This window comes from Pseudophryne corroboree, chromosome 7, assembly GCF_028390025.1.
Source record: "Pseudophryne corroboree isolate aPseCor3 chromosome 7, aPseCor3.hap2, whole genome shotgun sequence".
Classification (NCBI taxonomy): Eukaryota; Metazoa; Chordata; class Amphibia; order Anura; family Myobatrachidae; genus Pseudophryne; species Pseudophryne corroboree.
This window is the reverse complement of record NC_086450.1, coordinates 234456795-234476119: the sequence shown is the minus strand read 5'-3', so window position 1 is coordinate 234476119 and position 19325 is coordinate 234456795. Positions and strand designations below refer to the sequence as shown.

Below are 19325 nucleotides of genomic sequence, written 5' to 3'. Positions count from 1 at the left end.
GAATTATACGGCAGTACCACTGGACATATACGGCAGTATCACTCGACATATACTGCAGTATCACTGGACATATATGGAAGTACCACTGGACATATACTGCAGCATAGGGATACCACCACTGGTCTGATGCAGGACAACACAGCACCACTGCAATGGACTGGGCTTATACAGCAGCACTGGACATATGGCAACAGAGGACACCACCACTGTGACTGGACTGATGCAGCACAATACACCACCACTGAACTGATGCAGCACAACACAGCACCATTGGACTGGACTTATACAGCAGCACTGGACATATGGCAGCAGAGGACACCACCACTGTGACTGGACTATGCAGCACAAGACACTTCTACTGTACTGAAGCAGGACACTGAGAACGGAGACATGTCCTCTCGCTACACTCTCCAATGCTGGAGTGAAAATGGCGGTGATGCGCAGCTCCTTATATATAATCCAAACCCCACAAGAATCCGACAGCGGGATGATGACGTTTTGTCTGGTTCTGGTTTCCGAGTCAGGTGGGAAAACCCGAGCCTGACTCGGATCCGGGCTCGGGTAGTGAAGTTCAGGGGGGGTTCGGTTCTCAGGGAACCGAACTCGCTCATCTCTATAGGTGTATTTTCTACAGTTGTCATTAATCTGGTACATTATCATGCATGCACTAGCAGTATTTACTATATTAATCACGGGGTCCAGACCATGCACTCTGTAATGGTTAGCCAAGCCTGTATGGTGGCTGGCCACACCCCTAAACATGGGCCCTCACCACTGCATTCCCCCGGTGGGCAGTTCATGCCCCAGTCCGACACTGCATTAGAGATGAGCGGGTTCGGTTTCTCTGAATCCGAACCCGCCCGAACTTCATGGTTTTTTTCACGGGTCCGAGCAGACTCGGATCCTCCCACCTTGCTCGGTTAACCCGAGCGCGCCCGAACGTCATCATGACGCTGTCGGATTCTCGCGAGACTCGGATTCTATATAAAGAGCCGCGCGTCGCCGCCATTTTCACACGTGCATTGAGATTGATAGTGAGAGGACGTGGCTGGCGTCCTCTCCATTTAGATTATAAGAGAGAGAGATTTACTGGAGCTTAGGACTAGGAGGAGTACTGTAGAAGTGTAGAGAGTGCAGAGAGTTTACTAGTGAGTGACCACCAGACAGTGCAGTTTATTTAATATATACGTTCTCTGCCTGAAAAAAGCGATACACACAGTGACTCAGTCACATACCATATCTGTGTGCACTGCTCAGGCTCAGCCCAGTGTGCTGCATCATCTATATATATTATATATCTGTCTGACTGCTCAGCTCACACAGCTTATAATTGTGGGGGAGACTGGGGAGCACTGCAGTGCCAGTTATAGGTTATAGCAGGAGCCAGGAGTACATAATATTATATAGTGAGTGACCACCAGACAGTGCAGTTTATTTAATATATCCGTTCTCTGCCTGAAAAAAGCGATACACACAGTGACTCAGTCACATACCATATCTGTGTGCACTGCTCAGGCTCAGCCCAGTGTGCTGCATCATCTATATATATTATATATCTGTCTGACTGCTCAGCTCACACAGCTTATAATTGTGGGGGAGACTGGGGAGCACTGCAGTGCCAGTTATAGGTTATAGCAGGAGCCAGGAGTACATAATATTATATTAAAATTAAACAGTGCACACTTTTGCTGCAGGAGTGCCACTGCCAGTGTGACTGACCAGTGACCTGACCACACTGACCACCAGTATAGTTAGTAGTATACTTATATTGTGATTGCCTGAAAAAGTTAAACACTCGTCGTGTGACTTCACTTGTGTGTTGTTGTTTTTTTTATTCTATAAAAATAAAACTCATTCTGCTGACAGACAGTGTCCAGCAGGTCCGTCATTATATAATATATAATATATACCTGTCCGGCTGCAGTAGTGATATATATATATTTTTTATATCATTTATCATCCAGTCGCAGCAGACACAGTACGGTAGTTCACGGCTGTGGCTACCTCTGTGTCTGCACTCGGCAGGCAGTCCGTCCATAATTGTATACCACCTAACCGTGGTTTTTTTTTCTTCTTTATACATACATACTACTACGACATCTCTTTATCAACCAGTCTATATTAGCAGCAGACACAGTACAGTACGGTAGTTCACGGCTGTGGCTACCTCTGTGTCTGCACTCGGCAGGCAGTCCGTCCATAATTGTATACCACCTAACCGTGGTTTTTTTTTCTTTCTTCTTTATACATACATAGTTACATAGACATCTCTTTATCAACCAGTCTATATTAGCAGCAGACACAGTACAGTACGGTAGTTCACGGCTGTGGCTACCTCTGTGTCTGCACTCGGCAGGCAGTCCGTCCATAATTGTATACCACCTAACCGTGGTTTTTTTTTCTTTCTTCTTTATACATACATAGTTACATAGACATCTCTTTATCAACCAGTCTATATTAGCAGCAGACACAGTACAGTACGGTAGTTCACGGCTGTGGCTACCTCTGTGTCTGCACTCGGCAGGCAGTCCGTCCATAATTGTATACCACCTAACCGTGGTTTTTTTTTCTTTCTTCTTTATACATACATAGTTACATAGACATCTCTTTATCAACCAGTCTATATTAGCAGCAGACACAGTACAGTACGGTAGTTCACGGCTGTGGCTACCTCTGTGTCTGCACTCGGCAGGCAGTCCATAATTGTATACTAGTATCCATCTCCATTGTTTACCTGAGGTGCCTTTTAGTTGTGCCTATTAAAATATGGAGAACAAAAATGTTGAGGTTCCAAAATTAGGGAAAGATCAAGATCCACTTCCACCTCGTGCTGAAGCTGCTGCCACTAGTCATGGCCGAGACGATGAAATGCCAGCAACGTCGTCTGCCAAGGCCGATGCCCAATGTCATAGTACAGAGCATGTCAAATCCAAAACACCAAATATCAGAAAAAAAAGGACTCCAAAACCTAAAATAAAATTGTCGGAGGAGAAGCGTAAACTTGCCAATATGCCATTTACGACACGGAGTGGCAAGGAACGGCTGAGGCCCTGGCCTATGTTCATGGCTAGTGGTTCAGCTTCACATGAGGATGGAAGCACTCAGCCTCTCGCTAGAAAAATGAAAAGACTCAAGCTGGCAAAAGCAGCACAGCAAAGAACTGTGCATTCTTCGAAATCCCAAATCCACAAGGAGAGTCCAATTGTGTCGGTTGCGATGCCTGACCTTCCCAACACTGGACGTGAAGAGCATGCGCCTTCCACCATTTGCACGCCCCCTGCAAGTGCTGGAAGGAGCACCCGCAGTCCAGTTCCTGATAGTCAGATTGAAGATGTCAGTGTTGAAGTACACCAGGATGAGGAGGATATGGGTGTTGCTGGCGCTGGGGAGGAAATTGACCAGGAGGATTCTGATGGTGAGGTGGTTTGTTTAAGTCAGGCACCCGGGGAGACACCTGTTGTCCGTGGGAGGAATATGGCCGTTGACATGCCAGGTGAAAATACCAAAAAAATCAGCTCTTCGGTGTGGAGGTATTTCACCAGAAATGCGGACAACAGGTGTCAAGCCGTGTGTTCCCTTTGTCAAGCTGTAATAAGTAGGGGTAAGGACGTTAACCACCTCGGAACATCCTCCCTTATACGTCACCTGCAGCGCATTCATAATAAGTCAGTGACAAGTTCAAAAACTTTGGGTGACAGCGGAAGCAGTCCACTGACCAGTAAATCCCTTCCTCTTGTAACCAAGCTCACGCAAACCACCCCACCAACTCCCTCAGTGTCAATTTCCTCCTTCCCCAGGAATGCCAATAGTCCTGCAGGCCATGTCACTGGCAATTCTGACGATTCCTCTCCTGCCTGGGATTCCTCCGATGCATCCTTGCGTGTAACGCCTACTGCTGCTGGCGCTGCTGTTGTTGCTGCTGGGAGTCGATGGTCATCCCAGAGGGGAAGTCGTAAGCCCACTTGTACTACTTCCAGTAAGCAATTGACTGTTCAACAGTCCTTTGCGAGGAAGATGAAATATCACAGCAGTCATCCTGCTGCAAAGCGGATAACTGAGGCCTTGACAACTATGTTGGTGTTAGACGTGCGTCCGGTATCCGCCGTTAGTTCACAGGGAACTAGACAATTTATTGAGGCAGTGTGCCCCCGTTACCAAATACCATCTAGGTTCCACTTCTCTAGGCAGGCGATACCGAGAATGTACACGGACGTCAGAAAAAGACTCACCAGTGTCCTAAAAAATGCAGTTGTACCCAATGTCCACTTAACCACGGACATGTGGACAAGTGGAGCAGGGCAGGGTCAGGACTATATGACTGTGACAGCCCACTGGGTAGATGTATGGACTCCCGCCGCAAGAACAGCAGCGGCGGCACCAGTAGCAGCAGCTCGCAAACGCCAACTCTTTCCTAGGCAGGCTACGCTTTGTATCACCGCTTTCCAGAATACGCACACAGCTGAAAACCTCTTACGGCAACTGAGGAAGATCATCGCGGAATGGCTTACCCCAATTGGACTCTCCTGTGGATTTGTGGCATCGGACAGCGCCAGCAATATTGTGTGTGCATTAAATATGGGCAAATTCCAGCACGTCCCATGTTTTGCACATACCTTGAATTTGGTGGTGCAGAATTTTTTAAAAAACGACAGGGGCGTGCAAGAGATGCTGTCGGTGGCCAGAAGAATTGCGGGACACTTTCGGCGTACAGGCACCACGTACAGAAGACTGGAGCACCACCAAAAACTACTGAACCTGCCCTGCCATCATCTGAAGCAAGAAGTGGTAACGAGGTGGAATTCAACCCTCTATATGCTTCAGAGGTTGGAGGAGCAGCAAAAGGCCATTCAAGCCTACACAATTGAGCACGATATAGTAGGTGGAATGCACCTGTCTCAAGCGCAGTGGAGAATGATTTCAACGTTGTGCAAGGTTCTGATGCCCTTTGAACTTGCCACACGTGAAGTCAGTTCAGACACTGCCAGCCTGAGTCAGGTCATTCCCCTCATCAGGCTTTTGCAGAAGAAGCTGGAGACATTGAAGGAGGAGCTAACACGGAGCGATTCCGCTAGGCATGTGGGACTTGTGGATGGAGCCCTTAATTCGCTTAACAAGGATTCACGGGTGGTCAATCTGTTGAAATCAGAGCACTACATTTTGGCCACCGTGCTCGATCCTAGATTTAAAGCCTACCTTGGATCTCTCTTTCCGGCAGACACAAGTCTGCTGGGGTTGAAAGACCTGCTGGTGACAAAATTGTCAAGTCAAGCGGAACGCGACCTGTCAACATCTCCTCCTTCACATTCTCCCGCAACTGGGGGTGCGAGGAAAAGGCTCAGAATTCCGAGCCCACCCGCTGGCGGTGATGCAGGGCAGTCTGGAGCGACTGCTGATGCTGACATCTGGTCCGGACTGAAGGACCTGACAACGATTACGGACATGTCGTCTACTGTCACTGCATATGATTCTCTCAACATTGATAGAATGGTGGAGGATTATATGAGTGACCGCATCCAAGTAGGCACGTCACACAGTCCGTACTTATACTGGCAGGAAAAAGAGGCAATTTGGAGGCCCTTGCACAAACTGGCTTTATTCTACCTAAGTTGCCCTCCCACAAGTGTGTACTCCGAAAGAGTGTTTAGTGCCGCCGCTCACCTTGTCAGCAATCGGCGTACGAGGTAACATCCAGAAAATGTGGAGAAGATGATGTTCATTAAAATGAATTATAATCAATTCCTCCGCGGAGACATTGACCAGCAGCAATTGCCTCCACAAAGTACACAGGGAGCTGAGATGGTGGATTCCAGTGGGGACGAATTGATAATCTGTGAGGAGGGGGATGTACACGGTGATATATCGGAGGGTGATGATGAGGTGGACATCTTGCCTCTGTAGAGCCAGTTTGTGCAAGGAGAGATTAATTGCTTCTTTTTTGGGGGGGGGTCCAAACCAACCCGTCATATCAGTCACAGTCGTGTGGCAGACCCTGTCACTGAAATGATGGGTTGGTTAAAGTGTGCATGTCCTGTTTTGTTTATACAACATAAGGGTGGGTGGGAGGGCCCAAGGACAATTCCATCTTGCACCTCTTTTTTCTTTTCTTTTTCTTTGCATCATGTGCTGATTGGGGAGGGTTTTTTGGAAGGGACATCCTGCGTGACACTGCAGTGCCACTCCTAAATGGGCCCGGTGTTTGTGTCGGCCACTAGGGTCGCTAATCTTACTCACACAGTCAGCTACCTCATTGCGCCTCTTTTTTTCTTTGCGTCATGTGCTGTTTGGGGAGGGTTTTTTGGAAGGGACATCCTGCGTGACACTGCAGTGCCACTCCTAGATGGGCCCGGTGTTTGTGTCGGCCACTAGGGTCGCTAATCTTACTCACACAGCTACCTCATTGCGCCTCTTTTTTTCTTTGCGTCATGTGCTGTTTGGGGAGGGTTTTTTGGAAGGGCCATCCTGCGTGACACTGCAGTGCCACTCCTAGATGGGCCCGGTGTTTGTGTCGGCCACTAGGGTCGCTAATCTTACTCACACAGCTACCTCATTGCGCCTCTTTTTTTCTTTGCGTCATGTGCTGTTTGGGGAGGGTTTTTTGGAAGGGACATCCTGCGTGACACTGCAGTGCCACTCCTAGATGGGCCCGGTGTTTGTGTCGGCCACTAGGGTCGCTTATCTTACTCACACAGCGACCTCTGTGCAAATTTTAGGACTAAAAATAATATTGTGAGGTGTGAGGTATTCAGAATAGACTGAAAATGAGTGTAAATTATGGTTTTTGAGGTTAATAATACTTTGGGATCAAAATGACCCCCAAATTCTATGATTTAAGCTGTTTTTTAGTGTTTTTTGAAAAAAACACCCGAATCCAAAACACACCCGAATCCGACAAAAAAAATTCGGTGAGGTTTTGCCAAAACGCGTTCGAACCCAAAACACGGCCGCGGAACCGAACCCAAAACCAAAACACAAAACCCGAAAAATTTCAGGCGCTCATCTCTACACTGCATGTCATATACATTCTGAGATTAGTTGTCCGTTTACTCCTGTGTCATCTTCTTACTTTTATCATATATTGCAGCACAGTCAGTAAAAAAGCTGCATTGTGAAACAAGTTCACATCTATTTTTATCCTATTGTAAAGAAACATGAAAAGAACTATGGACGCAAACAGTCGTATTCACTGTGATATGTGAGCGCCAGAGTTGTGTATAACTCATTAGTTACTGGAGTAGGATAAGCACAGACCTGGAGCGGCCACTGCAGGCATGTCCAGCAACAGCTAGGGGTTAAGTGGACTTCACTTGACCATTGCAACGTTATCCGGGTGTGTTCAGGGATAAGGGCTCAAGGTCACATTAGTCAGCTATTCTTAAACTGCTACAATGTCAAGAAAGGTAACTTCACAGGGCTGAGTCACTTCCACAAATCATCAGTCATTTTTTGGCTTTGAATAGCTGATGTAATCCAAAATACAGTATTGTTATATTTTCTTTATACATTGACCTGTACATGAAAAGTACAAAACAAAGGATAACTGCTTTATTATAACTCATTTTTATTTACTGCATTGTTTTTATAAAGTTACAAAGTATACAAATATTTTGAGTCCTAACCATAGAAGATTTCCAGTATAGGATGTCACATTAGGGTTCCAAAAGAACTAAAAGTGTCAAAGGGGGAGATGCACTAAACCTCAGAGAGTGATAAAGTGGAGAGAGATAAAGTACCAGCCACTCAGCTCCTAATGCCGTGTTACAGGCTGTGTTTGAAATACAGGTTGAGTATCCCTTATCCAACACTCAAAATGACACATTTTTGGTTCCCCTACTTAGATAATGACACATATATATTATATTATATATCTATATAATATATCTATATATGCACATAATATATAATATATATGTCTTTATCTCAGTAGGGGACCCAAAAATGTGGGATTTTGAATTTTGGATAAGGGATACTCAACCTGTATAACAGTAAGTAGCTGATTGGTTGGTAGTTTATCTCTCTCCACTATAATACTCTCCGAGGTTTATTACATTTGCTCCTTAGATAAAAAAAAGGGTTCTTAAAGTTGCCCCAAAAAGTACGTCTGTGGATGCTAACGCTTTAAATATGTCAGCCTGTACATTTGTACAAATGTCAATGTAATAGTTCCTGTTCTTTCTACTAAGGTGCATCACCCATATTTCACTATCAGTGAAGACTGCTCTCCTACCTGTTGGCCACAATGGTTCTTAGTTGGGGCACTGTTCAGGGGAGTGGAAGCCTCCGCTGGGCTCAACCATCCACAAAGTTTAACCCCTGGGAGTCACCCGGTGCTGGGGAAGGCTTTCTGCACATTAGCTCAGCCTTGCCTTTTTGTCCAGATTATAGGCTCTGTCACGAATCCTCAATGATGCTGTGGCATAGTAAAGCAGCATGCATGATGACATAATGATGTTATAAGGCAGGGATGAAGAACCTTTGGCGCTCCAGCTGTTGTTGAACTACACATATCAGCATGCCCTGCTACAGTTTTGCTATTCGGCCATGCTAAAACTGTTGCAGGACATGCTGGGATGTGTAGTTCAACAGCAGCTGGAGGGTCATAGGTTCCCCATCCCTGTTATAAGGTCACAACACAACTTAGCAAGTATTTCGCTTTGCCTGACGCCTGGACCCCTAGATACGCTACTGCTGCTGGACAATGAAAATGGGATTCACACTGATAGATCTGAGGATGAGTGAGAGACAGGTTGGAGCCAAACAGCTATTATGTAATCAACTGATGCAGTACATGTTCTATAACAAAAGAACTGTGAATATAGCAACATTAAAATCAAGGATAGAACATGCTGTAGATGTGTGATATGTTCAAAATGTTTAGTAAAATAATCACCTTATTAGTCATTTGTTCACAATTTTTTTGACCGTTTCAGCAGTGGAATTTGACCTTAAAGACCTGATTCTCAGTTGCATGTAAGTTTCTGCATGGATTGTGTAGATTTCAGCGTACTACGCATGCACCAAAGAAATCTGTTTCTGCACATGCACCGTATCAGGTATATGCACACGAATGGAGTTTGGTAGTAAGGATTGACGCATCCAGCAGTGGGGGTATTTATGGGAGGCATCGTGTGAGTGACATAGGCGGTTCATGTGCGTGTATGCCGACAAGGTCAGTTCACCTATTGCTAGTGCAAGCCCAGAATGTGATTTACCTGATTTACACTGAAGATGTGTTGTGCAGAGTCTGGGGGAAATGGATGGGGCCAGTAATTAGGATGTCTAGTCCTGGTCACCAGTGATGATCATGTACAGTAACTGCACTCCTAGTAAGAAAAGTCTTGTACAGGGTGTCTACACAATGTCACATATCAGTCACGCTTGGATTTCCACTTTTTACCCCTGCAGAACAATCATCTAAATATGGTGCATATAATTTTACCTTCATATGCATCAATCTAATACGAACAGGGGCGGATTTAAAACAATAGTAGAGGAGGGGGGGGGGGGGGGGCGCGCACAGTTCTGGTAAAGTGGGTGTGGCCTCATAACAAGGGGTGTCGTCTCACAGGAAATAAGGAAGAGGTTGTATGCTGGGGACAAGAGGAAGATATGAGATGCTGGGGACATGAGGAAAAGGTATGGTACTGGGAACAGGAGGAAGATGTGAGATGCAGGAGACAGGAGGAAGATATGAGATGCTGGGGACATGAGGAAAAGGTATGGTACTGGGGACAGGAGGAAGATGTGAGATGCAGGAGACAGGAGGAAGATATGAGATGCAGGGGACAGGAGGAAGATGTGAGATGCCGGGGACATGAGGAAAAGGTAAGGTGCTGGGGAAAGGAGGAAGAGGTGGAATCCTGGAGACAGGAGGAAGAGGAGAGGTTCTGGGGACAGGAGTGTTATGTGAGGAGCTGGGGACAGGAGGAAGATATGAGATGCTGGGGACATGAGGAAAAGGTATGGTACTGGGGACAGGAGGAAGATGTGAGATGCAGGAGACAGGAGGAAGAGGTGAGATGCTGGGCATAGGATGAAGAGGTTAGGTGCATAGCACAGGAGGAAGAGGTGAGATGCTGGGGACAGGGGGGAGAGGTGGGATTCTGGGAACAGGAGGAAGAGATGAGGTGCTGGGTACAGGAGGAAGAGGTGAGATGCTGGGGACAGGGGGGGAGGTGGGATGCTGGGAACAGGAGGAAGAGATGAGGTGCTGGGTACAGGAGGAAGTGCGGGGGTACTGGAGAAAGCAGGAAGAGGTTTGACACACCTCTCACAGGAAATAAGCAAGAAGTGGGTTACTGGAGACAGGAGCAAGAGGTGAGGTACTTGGGACAGGAGGAAGAGGTTTGCCGCACCTCTCACAGGAAATAAGGAAGAAGAGGGGTGCTGGGGACAGGAGAAAGTGTATCGGTATGAAATACCTCCAATCAAAATCCCGACAGCAATTGACCGACGGTCAAATTCCCAACAAGGTCAAAATCACGACATGGACAAAATACCAACATTTAAAATACTGACAAGGTCAAAATACCGACATGTAAAATGCTGACAGGTCAAAATACTGACATGCTTTTTCATTGTTTTTTGTGTGTATTTCGTCATAGGTTGACATGGACACCATATAAGTGTACCGCGGCCCCTCGCATGGCTCGCTGTGCTCGCCATGCTTCGGGCACGGTGCCTCGCTGCGCTTGGCACACTATTATATTCCCCCTCCAGGTCCACTGGGATGGTAAAGTATGAACAAGTCGGTTTCAATGAAAAAATCATGAAAAACTCATGTCGGCATTTTGACATGTCGGTATTTTGACCTTGTCGGTATTTTAAATGTTGGTATTTTGTCCATGTCAGGATTTTGACCTTGTCGGGAATTTGACCGTCGGTCAATTGCTGTCGGGATTTCGACTGTCGGGATTTTGGTTGTAGGTAAATTGACTGCATCCCGGAGAAAGATGTGAGGTGCTGGGTACAGGAGGAAGAGTTGGGCTGCTGTAAACAGGAGTAAGAGGTGAGGGGACAGGAGGAAGAGGTTTCCCACACCTCTCACAGGAAATAAGGAAGAAGTGGTGTGCTGGGGACAGGAGGAAGATGTGAGGTGCTGGGGACAGGAGGAAGAGGTTTCCGACACCTCTCACAGGAAATAAGGAAGAAGTGGTGTGCTGGGGACAGGAGGAAGATGTGAGGTGCTGGGGACAGGAGGAAGAGGTTTCCCACACCTCTCACAGGAAATAAGGAAGAAGTGGTGTGCTGGGGACAGGAGGAAGATGTGAGGTGCTGGGGACAGGAGGAAGAGGTTTCCGACACCTCTCACAGGAAATAAGGAAGAAGTGGTGTGCTGGGGACAGGAGGAAGATGTGAGGTGCTGGGGACAGGAGGAAGAGGTTTCCCACACCTCTCACAGGAAATAAGCAAGAAGTGGGTTACTGGAGACAGGAGCAAGAGGTGAGGTACTTGGGACAGGAGGAAGAGGTTTGCCGCACCTCTCACAGGAAAATAAGAATTTACTTACCGATAATTCTATTTCTCGGAGTCCGTAGTGGATGCTGGGGTTCCTGAAAGGACCAAGGGGGATAGCGGCTCCGCAGGAGACAGGGCACAAAAAAGTAAAGCTTTACTAGGTCAGGTGGTGTGCACTGGCTCCTCCCCCTATGACCCTCCTCCAGACTCCAGTTAGGTACTGTGCCCGGACGAGCATACACAATAAGGGAGGCATTTTGAATCCCGGGTAAGACTCATACCAGCCACACCAATCACACCGTACAACTTGTGATCTAAACCCAGTTAACAGTATGACAACAGAAAGGGCCTCTTAAAGATGGCTCCTTAACAATAACCCGAATTAGTTAACAATAACTATGTACAAGTATTGCAGATAATCCGCACTTGGGATGGGCGCCCAGCATCCACTACGGACTCCGAGAAATAGAATTATCGGTAAGTAAATTCTTATTTTCTCTATCGTCCTAAGTGGATGCTGGGGTTCCTGAAAGGACCATGGGGATTATACCAAAGCTCCCAAACGGGCGGGAGAGTGCGGATGACTCTGCAGCACCGAATGAGAGAACTCCAGGTCCTCCTTTGCCAGGGTATCAAATTTGTAAAATTTTACAAACGTGTTCTCCCCCGACCACGTAGCTGCTCGGCAGAGTTGTAATGCCGAGACCCCTCGGGCAGCCGCCCAAGATGAGCCCACCTTCCTTGTGGAGTGGGCTTTTACAGTTTTAGGCTGTGGCAGGCCTGCCACAGAATGTGCAAGTTGAATTGTGTTACAAATCCAACGAGCAATCGACTGCTTAGAAGCAGGTGCGCCCAACTTGTTGGGTGCATACAATATAAACAGCGAGTCAGATTTTCTGACTCCAGCCGTCCTTGCAATGTATATTTTTAAGGCTCTGACAACGTCCAACAACTTGGAGTCCTCCAAGTCGCTAGTGGCCGCAGGCACCACAATAGGTTGGTTCAGATGAAATGCTGATACCACTTTAGGGAGAAAATGCGGACGAGTCCGCAGTTCTGCCCTATCCGAATGGAAGATTAGATAAGGACTTTTATAAGATAAAGCCGCCAATTCAGATACTCTCCTGGCAGAGGCCAGGGCTAGTAACATAGTCACTTTCAATGTGAGATATTTCAAATCCACCTTTTTCAATGGTTCAAACCAATGGGATTTGAGGAAATCTAAAACTACATTTAGATCCCACGGTGCCACCGGAGGCACCACAGGAGGCTGTATATGCAGTACTCCCTTGACAAAAGTCTGGACCTCAGGGACAGAGGCCAATTCTTTTTGGAAGAATATTGACAGGGCCGAAATTTGAACCTTAATGGATCCCAATTTGAGACCCATAGATAATCCTGATTGCAGGAAATGTAGGAAACGACCCAGTTGGAATTCCTCCGTCGGAACCCTCCGATCCTCGCACCACGCTACATATTTTCGCCAAATGCGGTGATAATGTTTCACGGTGACTTCCTTCCGTGCCTTAATCAAGGTAGGAATGACTTCTTCTGGAATGCCTTTCCCTTTTAGGATCTGGCGTTCAACCGCCATGCCGTCAAACGCAGCCGCGGTAAGTCTTGAAAAAGACAGGGACCCTGCTGTAGCAGGTCCCTTCTCAGAGGTAGAGGCCACGGTTCGTCCGTGAGCATCTCTTGAAGTTCCGGATACCAAGTCCTTCTCGGCCAATCCGGAACCACTAGTATTGTTCTTACTCTTCTTTGCCGTATGATCTTCAATACCTTTGGTATGAGCGGCAGAGGAGGAAACACATACACTGACTGGTACACCCAAGGAGTTACCAGTGCGTCCACAGCTATTGCCTGTGGATCTCTTGACCTGGCGCAATATTTGTCCAGTTTCTTGTTGAGGCGAGACGCCATCATGTCTACAATTGGTCTTTCCCAACGGTCTATTAACATGTTGAAGACTTCTGGATGTAGACCCCACTCTCCCGGATGAAGATCGTGTCTGCTGAGGAAGTCTGCTTCCCAGTTGTCCACGCCCGGGATGAACACTGCTGACAGTGCTATCACGTGATTCTCCGCCCAGCGAAGAATCTTGGCAGCTTCTGCCATTGCACTCCTGCTTCTTGTGCCGCCCTGCCTGTTTACATGGGCGACCGCCGTGATGTTGTCCGACTGAATCAACACCGGCTTTCCTTGCAGGAGAAGTTCCGCCTGGCTTAGAGCATTGTAGATTGCTCTTAGTTCCAGAATGTTTATGTGAAGAGACTTTTCCAGACTCGTCCATACTCCCTGGAAGTTTCTTCCTTGTGTGACTGCTCCCCAGCCTCTCAGGCTGGCGTCCGTGGTCACCAGGATCCAATCCTGAATGCCGAATCTGCGGCCTTCTAATAGGTGAGCCTTCTGCAACCACCACAGAAGTGACACCCTTGTCTTTGGTGACAGGGTTATTCGCAGGTGCATCTGCAGATGCGACCCTGACCATTTGTCCAACAGATCCCTTTGGAATATTCTTGCATGGAATCTGCCGAATGGAATTGCTTCGTAAGAAGCCACCATTTTTCCCAGGACTCTTGTGCATTGATGTACTGACACTTTTCCTGGTTTTAGGAGGTTCCTGACCAGATCGGATAACTCCTTGGCTTTTTCCTCTGGAAGGAAAACCTTTTTCTGAACCGTGTCCAGAATCATACCTAGGAACAGCAGACGAGTTGTCGGGATTAAATGGGATTTTGGAATATTCAGAATCCACCCGTGTTGTCTTAGCACCTCTTGAGATAGTGCTAAAGCTGTCTCCAGCTGTTCTCTGGACCTTGCCCTTATTAGGAGATCGTCCAAGTATGGGATAACTAATACGCCTTTTCTTCGAAGAAGAATCATCATCTCGGCCATTACCTTGGTAAAGACCCGAGGCGCCGTGGACAATCCGAACGGCAGCGTCTGAAACTGATAGTGACAGTTTTGAACAATGAACCTGAGGTACCCCTGGTGTGCGGGGTAAATCGGAACGTGTAGATACGCATCCTTGATGTCCAAGGATACCATAAAGTCCCCTTCTTCCAGGTTCGCTATCACTGCTCTGAGTGACTCCATCTTGAACTTGAACTTTTTTATGTAGAGGTTCAAGGACTTCAGATTTAGAATAGGCCTTACCGAGCCATCCGGCTTCGGTACCACAAATAGAGTGGAATAATACCCCTTTCCTTGTTGTAATAGGGGTACTTTGACTATCACCTGCTGAGCGTACAGCTTGTGAATGGCTTCCAACACCCTCTCCCTTTCGGAAGAGACGGTTGGTAAGGCAGACTTCAGGAAACGATGAGGAGGATCCGTCTCTAATTCCAACCTGTACCCCTGAGATATTATCTGCAGGATCCAGGGGTCTACCTGCGAGTGAGCCCACTGCGCGCTGTAATTTTTGAGACGGCCCCCCACTGTCCCCGAGTCCGCTTGAGAGGCCCCAGCGTCATGCTGAGGTTTTTGCAGGAGCCGGGGAGGGCTTCTGTTCCTGGGAAGGAGCTGCCTGTTGGTGTCTCTTCCCTCTTCCTCTGCCTCGTGGCAGGTACGACAAGCCCTTTGCTCTCTTATTTTTGTAGGAGCGAAAAGGCTGCGGTTGAAAGGTCGGTGCCTTTCTCTGTTGGGGAGTGACTTGAGGTAAAAAAGTGGATTTCCCGGCAGTAGCCGTGGCCACCAAGTCTGATAGACCAACTCCAAATAACTCCTCCCCTTTATACGGCAAAACCTCCATGTGACGTTTTGAATCCGCATCGCCTGTCCACTGTCGTGTCCATAAGGCTCTTCTGGCTGAAATGGACATAGCACTCACCCGAGATGCCAGTGTGCAAATATCCCTCTGTGCATCACGCATATAGATAAATGCATCCTTTATTTGTTCTAACGACAGTAAAACATTGTCCCTATCTAGGGTATCAATATTTTCAATCAGGGATTCTGACCAAACTACTCCAGCACTGCACATCCAGGCAGTTGCTATAGCTGGTCGTAGTATAACACCTGCATGTGTGTATATATTCTTTTGAATAACTTCCATCTTTCTATCTGATGGATCCTTAAGTGCGGCCGTCTCAGGAGAGGGTAACGCCACTTGTTTGGATAAGCGTGTGAGCGCCTTGTCCACCTTAGGGGGTGTTTCCCAGCGCGCCCTAACCTCTGGCGGGAAAGGGTATAATGCCAATAACTTTTTTGAAATTATCAACTTTTTATCAGGAGCAACCCACGCTTCATCACACACGTCATTTAATTCTTCTGATTCAGGAAAAACTGTTTGTAGTTTTTTCACACCATACATAATACCCTGTTTTACGGTATCTGTAGTATCAGCTAAATGTAACGTCTCCTTCATTGCCAAAATCATATAACGTGTGGCCCTACTGGAAAATACGTTTGAATTTCTACCGTCGTCACTGGAATCAGTGCCCGTGTCTGGGTCTGTGTCGACCGACTGAGGCAAAGGGCGTTTTACAGCCCCTGACGGTGTTTGAGGCGCCTGGACAGGCATTAATTGATTGTCCGGCCGCCTCATGTCCTCAACTGACTGTTTAAGGGAAGATAAACCATCACGTAATTCCACAAATAAAGGCATCCATTCTGGTGTCGACCCCCTGGGGGGTGACATCTGCATATTTGGCAATTGCTCCGCCTCCACACCAATATCGTCCTCATACATGTCGACACCACGTACCGACACACACCGCAAACTCACAGGGAATGCTCTAATGAAGACAGGACCCACTAGCCCTTTTGGGGAGACAGAGGGAGAGTCTGCCAGCACACACCACAAAGCGCTATATATACAAGGGATATCCTTATATTAAGTGCTCCCTTATAGCTGCTTTAATATATATATATATAGCCATTAATGTGCCCCCCCTCTCTGTTTTACCCTGTTTCTGTAGTGCAGTGCAGGGGAGAGACCTGGGAGCCGTTCTGACCAGCGGAGCTGTGACAGAAAATGGCGCCGTGTGCTGAGGAGATAGGCCCCGCCCCTTTTTCGGCGGGTTCTTCTCCCGCTATTTTTCCAGTCAGGCAGGGGTTAAATATCTCCATATAGCCCCTATGGGCTATATGTGAGGTATTTTTAGCCTTGTATAAGGTTTATATTTGCCTCTCAGAGCGCCCCCCCCCAGCGCTCTGCACCCTCAGTGACTGCCCAGTGAAGTGTGCTGAGAGGAAAATGGCGCACAGCTGCAGTGCTGTGCGCTACCTTATGAAGACTGAGGAGTCTTCAGCCGCCGGTTTCCGGACCTCTTCACGCTTCAGCATCTGCAAGGGGGTCGGCGGCGCGGCTCCGGGACCGGACTCCACGGCTGGGCCTGTGTTCGATCCCTCTGGAGCTAATGGTGTCCAGTAGCCAAGCAGCAAATCCACTCTGCATGCAGGTGAGTTTACTACTTTCCCCCTAAGTCCCACGTTGCAGTGATCCTGTTGCCAGCAGGACTCACTGTAAAGAAAAAAACCTAAACTAAACTTTCTCTAAGCAGCTCTTTAGGATAGCCACCTAGATTGCACCCTTCTCGTTCGGGCACAAAATCTAACTGGAGTCTGGAGGAGGGTCATAGGGGGAGGAGCCAGTGCACACCACCTGACCTAGTAAAGCTTTACTTTTTTGTGCCCTGTCTCCTGCGGAGCCGCTATCCCCCTTGGTCCTTTCAGGAACCCCAGCATCCACTTAGGACGATAGAGAAATAAGGAAGAAGAGGGGTGCTGGGGACAGGAGAAAGTGTATCGGTATGAAATACCTCCAATCAAAATCCCGACAGCAATTGACCGACGGTCAAATTCCCAACAAGGTCAAAATCACGACATGGACAAAATACCAACATTTAAAATACTGACAAGGTCAAAATACCGACATGTAAAATGCTGACAGGTCAAAATACTGACATGCTTTTTCATTGTTTTTTGTGTGTATTTCGTCATAGGTTGACATGGACACCATATAAGTGTACCGCGGCCCCTCGCATGGCTCGCTGTGCTCGCCATGCTTCGGGCACGGTGCCTCGCTGCGCTTGGCACACTATTATATTCCCCCTCCAGGTCCACTGGGATGGTAAAGGATGAACAAGTCGGTTTCAATGAAAAAATCATGAAAAACTCATGTCGGCATTTTGACATGTCGGTATTTTGACCTTGTCGGTATTTTAAATGTTGGTATTTTGTCCATGTCAGGATTTTGACCTTGTCGGGAATTTGACCGTCGGTCAATTGCTGTCGGGATTTCGACTGTCGGGATTTTGGTTGTAGGTAAATTGACTGCATCCCGGAGAAAGATGTGAGGTGCTGGGTACAGGAGGAAGAGTTGGGCTGCTGTAAACAGGAGTAAGAGGTGAGGGGACAGGAGGAAGAGGTTTCCCACACCTCTCACAGGAAATAAGGAAGAAGTGGTGTGCTGGGGACAGGAGGAAGATGTGAGGTGCTGGGGACAGGAGGAAGAGGTTTCCGACACCTCTCACAGGAAATAAGGAAGAAGTGGTGTGCTGGGGACAGGAGGAAGATGTGAGGTGCTGGGGACAGGAGGAAGAGGTTTCCCACACCTCTCACAGGAAATAAGGAAGAAGTGGTGTGCTGGGGACAGGAGGAAGATGTGAGGTGCTGGGGACAGGAGGAAGAGGTTTCCGACACCTCTCACAGGAAATAAGGAAGAAGTGGTGTGCTGGGGACAGGAGGAAGATGTGAGGTGCTGGGGACAGGAGGAAGAGGTTTCCCACACCTCTCACAGGAAATAAGGAAGAAGTGGTGTGCTGGGGACAGGAGGAAGATGTGAGGTGCTGGGGACAGGAGGAAGAGTTGGGCTGCTGTAAACAGGAGTAAGAGGTGAGGGGACAGGAGGAAGAGGTTTCCCACACCCCTCACAGGAAATAAGGAAGAAGTGGTGTGCTGGGGACAGGAGGAAGATGTGAGGTGCTGGGGACAGGATGAAGATGTGAGGTGCTGGGGACAGGAGGAAGAGGTGAGGTGCTGGGGACAGGAGGAAGAGGTGGGCTGCTGGAGACAGGAGGAAGAGGTGGGCTGCTGGGGACAGGAGGAAGAGGTGGGCTGCTGGAGACAGGAGGAAGAGGTGGGGTGCTGGGGACAATAGGATTGTAGACAGTAAGGTGCACACTCACCAGACTCTTAGTATAGCAGCAGGGTTTATTCACATGAAAGCCATTAAATCCATAAACATTGCACTCCTCACATAGACCCTTCTCAAGATGTAATGAAGGGTATTCCTGTCCCATACATATACCCAAACAATCATATACAGTAAATGGTGGGGTTTACATGAATCAATGAATGAATTAATTACAGATTTTGAATCTGTGTATCTGTGCTGTGGGTGCCACCCAGCTGTTAAACTTTTTTTGTGATCAGCTGCCGTGCTGATGAGGACATGAGGAAAGAGCACTGGGCCAACCAAAAGCTTGTTGCATGTTGTTGCACCTGATCTCAAAGACAGAACATCAGGGTTGGAGACTGGCTTATAGGAGTACATACTGTAGGGCGTTTGGGTGGGCAGGGGTGTTGGAGGCTGGCTATAGGAGGGCAAACTGTGAGCATGGTGGTTTGTAGGTTGGCTACGTACATACTGTAGGGTGCAGGGGGGAGTTCTTGGGGGGTTGGAGGCTGACTACAGGGGGCCATACTGGGGGGTTGGAGGTTAGAGGCTGGCTACTGGAGGGCAAAGGGACTAGACATGTGTCACTGATTCTGCATATGGTCGACACCAACTCTGGGATAATAGGCTGTAGCATTGACATCCTGAGTCGCTCCCTCCCATGGTATAGGGCGGAATTTTGAGTGCGTGAGACCGCCCACTGAGCTTGTCCAGCTCCTACACTGGCAAGAAAAAATAAGAATTTACT

General features: G+C 47.8%; 1 long non-coding RNA gene across 1 annotated transcript in view; it reads right to left on the bottom strand.

Annotated features, from left to right (window-relative positions):
- Positions 1 to 19325, bottom strand: part of LOC134943555 (uncharacterized) — a 69484-nt gene that overhangs the window by 7967 nt on the left and 42192 nt on the right. The window lies entirely within an intron of this gene.